Source organism: Sphaeramia orbicularis, chromosome 24, assembly GCF_902148855.1.
Source record: "Sphaeramia orbicularis chromosome 24, fSphaOr1.1, whole genome shotgun sequence".
NCBI classification, from domain to species: domain Eukaryota; kingdom Metazoa; phylum Chordata; class Actinopteri; order Kurtiformes; family Apogonidae; genus Sphaeramia; species Sphaeramia orbicularis.
Genome location: NC_043979.1, coordinates 13,387,096 through 13,394,764, shown reverse-complemented (window position 1 = coordinate 13,394,764; position 7,669 = coordinate 13,387,096). Strand labels below are relative to the sequence as shown.

Here is a 7,669-nt window from a genome sequence, read left to right as displayed (position 1 = left end):
GCCTGACCAAAGAGCATTTAATAAGAAAACAAGAGCTTCTGAAGGGGACAGAAATCAGTAGATAATTTCTGCTAGTGGCAAAACAGGCCGAACCTTGTGGAAGGACGGAAAAGGGTGTAGAAGCTTGTGGGCTCTTGTGGAGAACAGCCCGTGTGTTTACTGTGTGTACCCATGGAAAAGCTGCTGAAGACGGCCTGACCCAACTCTGCTTTTTTCACTCCAACTGTGAGTTTTTGAACTTCTTTTAGGAACAGGACTTAGTATTCAGTTCCAGTGAATTAGTTTAAGAATAGAGTGATTTGGTCTTCTGTTAACGGACGGGTTTTCCCGTCAGTTGAACCTCCAGAAGGAAGCAAACAGAAACAAATGGAAACACACTGAAAAAAGGGCAAAGGGAGGGCGCTTCACTTTTCAAATATGTACTTGGCATATACAGCACAGTTTAATTCATAACATATACAACAGTTTAATTGTGTTCTTCCTCCTAACATGTGTGGGTCAGGCTGACTTCTGAAACACTCCTGCTTTAGGAGGAAAAGCTCAGCTGCACTCGGACAGTTTTTCGCTGGGACTCAGAATAATGCTGCTTTGGACCACTCTGTACAAGGTAAGGATGAATTTAATCTTATGCAACGTTATTCAGAATGACTTTATGCACTGTTTTCACAGAGCCAAGCTGTTCTATGCTATTAGCACCGAGCAACATGAATCTGTCAGTGTCAATGCTAAGGTTAGCTTAAGCTACCACTTACGTTAGCTACACGACTGTTGGCGAGTAGTGTTTTATATTCGGTCATATTTCTTGAAATGTACACACAGCGTATGTTTTGTGTCGACTTCAGTCTAAAGTGTGTGCTTTCAAGAGGGTTATTGACAACTGAGCTTAGTTTAGTGGGGCAGAGGCAGTTGGAAGCGGTGCAGAGGAGAGCTAACATGATGGTTCTGGGTAAACATCATTCTTTACATTTACATTACGGCTAAAATTTCCTTAGGGGGTCAAATGAGTGGCCATTTTTGTCAAAAGAAAGTTGTAAGAAATGCATAGAACTGTGTTGAAATAATGCTAATCCGTTTGTGCACAGACTACTGATATTATTTGACAGTGGAACCTATATTTTCATAAATATTGGATTTTAATAGCAGGTGTATGTGAAAACTTTTGTTGGTGGACGGACGTGACATTACCCATGATGATCTGGTCAGTACCAGTACTTCATTAGTAATAAACTTACGGACTTACTATTGCTAATTCTCCTCTTATTCATACATGTTAGTATTGTGGATCTAAAACAATAACAGTTGACACAAAAACACTCAATGTGTCTAAAAGAATAGAATATTTGTTTTTCAGGTAAATTCAGTTCAAATATAACTTGGTCATTTGTGACATGAAAATATAGCATTAATTGTGATGAAATTGGACATTTTTGAGCTGAAAACATAGTTCATATGACCATCCACATGTTGAACAGAACTGAAATCCTGTACATTTGCAGAACTTGCATTTACCAACACAAAGTTCCTTTGGGGATTCACTTCTATTGATTTCTTATGCACAAAGACATAAATAAGACCTCTAAGCAAATTTTAGCCGTTTACTGTTAAGCTGGCGGGTCAATTCTCCGTTTTTCCGGAGGTTAGGTCACTGTGACATGACATAGACCATGGGTCAGCAACCCTGGTCCTAGAGAGCCACTATCCTGCATGTTTTAGATGTGTCCCTCTTCCAACACAGCTGATTCAAATGATAAGCCTATCATCAAGCTCTGCAGAAGCCTGATAACGACTGTCAGGTGTGCTGGAAGAGGGAACCATCTAAAACATGCAGGATAGGGGCTCTGTAGGACCAGGGTTGCTGACCCCTGACATAGACCGTTTACTGACAGTGAGAGGACAGACCAGCTGACTGTTAGCATGGAGGAGGGACACTGGGCCCTCTGGATTTTTAACCCTTTCATGCATGAATTATGAGAATTTAAATCAAGACCCCCCCCCCCCCCCCCCCCCAGAGTATTTTTATTCTTCTTTATGCATAAAAAAAAAACAAAAAACAATGTGATTGAAATTTTTTTTTACCTACTTTTCATGGAGTTACAAAAATGTCCACTCAGCTGGACACCATGCATTTTATTTTTTATTTTTTATTTTTTTTTTAAATTTAACCTTTATTTAACCAGGTAAGTTAGTGGTTAACTGATGCTCATTTACAATAACGACCTGGCTAAGAGGCAGCACACAAACAGAATGAGTAGCAGCACAGGTTATATGTACAAACAACAGAACAGATTAAAAATTACATTTTTTAAGCAAAGAAACATGCATTACTGACATACTTTGTGAAAACTATGAAATAACATTTTTAATGCTGCTAATCTTATGTGTTCTCACATTTTAACACACTAATACTAATTACTCACTCAGATAATATGCAACAAAAAACAACTTGTTAAAAAAACAACAACTGGTAATTACAGTCTAATAACAAGTAGCAAATAATTTACACTCAAATATGTGACTGCAGATCAGGTTTATCAAGAACAGGAAAGGTACAGTAATGGTATGAATGTCAGTGTATGGAATGATTCTTAAGTGTCCACTGTGTTGACTGATATGGAACTAAAACAACAAAACCCATGAATATACAAGAGAACAGCTGGAGAAGAACTGTCCACTGTAGTGACCACTATGCATGAAAGGGTTAGTCTTCAATTTGGGAGCAGGCTGTGTAGAATGTGTCGTTCGTCTTTTATAAAATCTGATAAAAACAAAGCTGGCAAAAGTGTCCCCAGCTCAGAGAAAGTGAGAGAGGGGGGCGAGCAAGCTGTAGGTTGAATGAGGAGAGAGAGCGCCAGTAACATCAGTAATGCAGTTAATTAGAAGAACAAAACGATGTTTTCTGACTTTGTCACAGGGGTTACAGTAAAAGTACTAAAGCAAACCTGTGTGAAGCTGCCTCACTGCTGGATACAGTGTGAATTCAGCTGAAGTTTACACCTGTCTGTCAGCTGTGTCCATTAACCCTTAAAGACCCAAACATGTACTGGCAACCAAAATCATCTACCAGTATAACATTTTTAATAACTTCTGATCCAGTAATCCAACCAATACATGTAAATAATTGGTGTAAAATAATTTGTCATCTTTTCATGGTCATCAGATATGACCCATTTAGATGTTCAGAGTATCCATAGTTACTGTGGAAACACTGTGATCTTCTTCAATATTGGTTCACCAGTAAAACCCATGGAGATGGATCAATGACAGTGGATGGAGACACTGGGTCTATGTTCAGTTATTGATATCATTGCTAAAAAAGTAAGTTTTTCTTCTGTTTTGTCTGTTTCTGATAAAATAACCCTCAGCTTTAATCTGGGCTTTTATGAACATCTACAGGATTCTGTTGGGTTTCTGTAAATTGACTTAGAGTCTGGTTTTGACCAACTCTATATATAAAATGTCAAGAGATAACTTTTTTGTGATCTGGCGCTATATAAATAAAATTTGATTGATTGAGTGATTTAATTGGTTTTCCCCTGTAAGTCGCTTTGGAAAAAAGCGTCTGCCAAATGCGTAAACATAAACATAAACATCTACATGATCGGTGAATTAAATATAAGAAAGTACTGGATTTTCACAGAAAATGTGCAAAATACAGAGAATAATGTGAAAAGAAGTAGTGATAAATGGCTTAAGAAAAGTTAAACAGAAAGAAAAATTCATTTAGCAACTGCCACCAAAGTCACACTGGGTTTTTATGGGTTAAGTAGACACACTCACAGACCTGTTGTTTTTGTGTTCTTACTTATTCAATTTTTAATTTCAAGCAGACAATGGACAAACAAATGTTATTTTTCACAGTTCAGTTTATACAGAAAAACAAAATGTAATTCTCATTTTCATTTCTCAGGCTAAATTGAATATCTGAAGGAATGGGATATGATTAAGTAATTTTAAAAAATATATTTTTCTGTTATTCATTTTTTTTTTTTTAATAGGTATCTGATAGTTGAAAACCAGGTGACTGACCCACTTGCTTTGAGCAGTTTCATGGGTGCTTTCGTAATTGGTAAGTATTATTAAAATGATTTTGATGATTTACGTGATGTGTTTTACTTGATTTAACTATGTTGCTTTTAATTTTTGAAAAAAAACAAAAAAACAAAAATATTTTGTGTTTGCTACAATTGCAATACAATTCAACATTCGTAGCTAAAACTAACACAGTCTAATACAACAGTCCTATAATGATTCCTACCATAATGAAGGTCATAGTATTCATTCACTGTCTGTAATGTATAATATTTTTTTCTGAATAGGTATTTGGTGTTCCTCTTATTCAGAGACCTGTGACAACTTTGCTTGGTGCACTGTTCCAAAGGCTCTGCAGTAAATGGTGAGTATTCAAATTATTTTGTTTGATTTGATTACACAGACTTTCAAAATTTATGTATATGACAATGTTGCTATCAGTTTCTGAAATATTCACCTAAAGATTTTGTATAGTGTGCTAAAATGTCCAGAATATACACATTATCCAATTTACTGGATCCACATTTTTAGCTTAGCAAATATAGTCTAATACAACAAGCCTGCAATCAATCCTACCTTCATAAAGGCTATTGTGTGATCTTCTTAACAGTTTCAAAGAGGTATGTCGATATTAAGAGTGGCTGTCCTAAATGGGAAAAAGAAGAAATTCCTCTCACAAAACAATTCAACTGCACCACACACTACAGCCTCCAAAATGACCAGCTGAATCAACATCTCACTGTTTTAGCACTGTAACACTGTATATGATAACCTTCATGAAGGTAGGATTTTTTTTTTTTTGCAATACTGTTGTATTTGACTGCAGTCGTTTTTGCTTGATAAGTGAGTATGCATTTGAGTAACACAACAAAATAACTTTGAAGAAGTGTGGATCTGTTCAGTGAGGAAGCTCTGTTGGGTGTGTTTTAGGTTGGCTTGCCTGTAACTCCCCCCCCCCAGTGGATGTGGTGGTGTAAGGAGTGTTCAGTAGTCGTTTCAAGTACGTTAGAACTACTTAACCATTACAAACTCAAACATCCACATTTTGGACACACCACCCATGTACATATTCCAAATGTCCATGCACATTTAAGACATGGAATACTTTAATTGTACATCAAAGTAGAGTGCATTCCACACAGGTTATTCACTTTCAAAAAGAACTGACTTCTTTCAGCTGTCACTTATGTGCATGCAAGAATTTAGCTAACGAAAGGGAGTACTTTGTTCGTATCAACACACATCTGAGGAGAAATGGAAATATTTCTTGCATGTTTATGGGCGGTAGTTTTCAAACCAATGTTTATGGAACGTTTAAGTCTCATAAGAGGCGCAGACATACACCTCACACCCTAAGTGATTTTATATCAAGTATTGTGGAAACAACTAAATTAGCATCACCACCATTGCATGATTCTTTTTCTGATTGCCAGGACGAGGAGTGCGTGGAAGAGGAAGTTTCTGATACATCACTAGATTCACTCCACTGGCTCCCTATTTATATCGTTTTCATTTCAAAATTCTGGTGCTAAGTTTCCGGGCTCTACGTGGCCAGGCCCCTGCATACATTGCTTCCCTGATTCAGCCCTACAGCTGGGCTCGTAGCCTGAGGTCTTCAGAACAGCACCTGCTGACGGTTCCACACACCTGTTTTAGCAGACACGGTGACAGGTCCTTTAAAGCTGTAGCACCACGTCTGTGGAATGACCTGCCTCTACACCTACGGTCCATAGACTCTGTAGAGAGTTTTAAAAAAACACCTCAAAACACTCCTGTTCAAACAGGCTTTTTAATTTCCCAACTGAGCCAGGGCCACCACAAACTGATTGCACTTTATGCATTCATCATATTTTAAACTGTTGTGTTGAATTTGTTTTAACAGCATAATGCAGTAATAAAAGATTAATGCAGGCCAATCCCAAAACAAGTTTTCTGACTAAAATTGACCAAGTATTCTTATTAAACTGGCCACTACAGCATAATACTTCTAGTCATATATTTATGTGTTTTATTTGATTTAATCTTGTGCCTTTTGTGACTGTTCACTCTGCAGGCTGATGATGAAGCCTTCCAAGGATCCATTGAGGACACCATGGTAGGAATAGTACATTGTCAGACCAGGAGAGGCCACCAGTAAACCAGAGGACATCGGGGTTGTCCTTGAAGGCCAGATGGTACTGCAGGATCTGGACAATGTTACTTTTGGTGTTGCAGTGTTGTTGGGCTTAATGTATGCTTTGAACCTCAGCTGCCCCACTGAACTGAAGTATACCTTTGAAGTGCTCCAGAAAGTTGTGATGGAGCTCGACAGTGACACTCTCTAAGAAAGCCCAAGTTCTTAAAAAAAAACTGTATCAGTGAGCTGTTGCCAGATATGACGTGGGTGAGACAACAGTTCACCGTGTTTGCTCCTTGGGATACAGAACATTGTTGCTCTTTGGTTGCATTGATGATGCTTTGTACACTGACAGAACTCACTTGCACTGCCTTTATATTTGCTACATCATATTTAGTTTAAAAATGGGGAGCCTTGCGTGGAGCATTGCTTAGCTTTAACACTTCTGGACCCCAGTCTACCATGTTAGTCCGTTGGAATATGGACTGTTTATTGCACTAGTACTGGACTGAAATGTTGCAACTCACATATTGCCACATTACTTTCATGTATGTTTTTGGTAATATTTGTTTATTACGTGTGCTTACAAATTGGATGTCAGAAGTGTTTGTGTTACTCTGACTGTTGTTTTTTTGCTCCACGCTCTTTATAACAATTGTTGATATTGTAAAGGGAAAGGCTACTTTGTTGTGATTATTGCCATTTGTTTTTGTCCGCACATACCCCATTGTGATGCATTGTTACCTCCGCCAAGGAGGTTCTGTTTTTGCCGGCGTTGTTGTTTGTCTGTCTGTTTGCAAGATAACTCAAAAAGTTATGGACGGATTTGGATGAAAATTTCAGGAAATGTTGATACTGGCACAAGGAACAAATGATTACATTTTGGTGGTGATCGGGGGTGGGGGGGGGGCCATTGGGGCCCACTGATCTGCCTTGGCGGAGGTCTGCGCTCTCCGAGTGCTTTTCTAGTTTATTGATGTTTTGTTTTCAGTAGGAAGCTGGTTTAAGGACAGACAGTACTTTGTTCTAATAAGTGGTGTGTCCATACATTCATACATATATTTACACAGACATTCATACTGTTAAAAACTCCACTTCCTGGTTGGGGAGGGGCAGGACCTCACCTCACCTATCAGGCCACACCCAACCCTTTAAGAGGAAGGATCAGGCCCAGCCCATCCTCTTTTTCCCTTTGTTTGACGTAGAGCATGTGAGCATGTGGCCTGAAGAACAATCACTTAAATGCACAGACTGGATGGATGCATACCTGAGTGAGTTATTTTGTGTTATTGTTAGTTGAATATCCTTGAACATGTTTCGAATTGTTTTAGTTATACAGTTATTGTTTCCCTTTGTTGAAGATTTAAAATCATCTCATCCAAATCATCCTACCCATGTCATCACCTGAACTGTTCCACCTGTAAATAATCTGCTTGAAGAGAAAATAAAGCATTATAAACGGAATCCCTGACCAGTTATTATATCTGACCGTATGCCAATGCAGAAGTTTTAATTATTCCAACA

The 7,669-nt window shown here is 38.2% G+C and overlaps 1 long non-coding RNA gene across 1 annotated transcript; it reads left to right on the top strand.

The window, feature by feature from the left end:
• Positions 1–411: 411 nt before the first annotated feature.
• On the top strand, positions 412–6,911 carry LOC115415437 (uncharacterized). Its single transcript, XR_003934814.1, has 5 exons — positions 412–607; positions 3,996–4,066; positions 4,317–4,393; positions 4,960–5,029; positions 6,083–6,911. It is a non-coding gene; the product is annotated as an uncharacterized LOC115415437 (long non-coding RNA).
• The last annotated feature ends 758 nt before the right edge of the window (positions 6,912–7,669 follow it).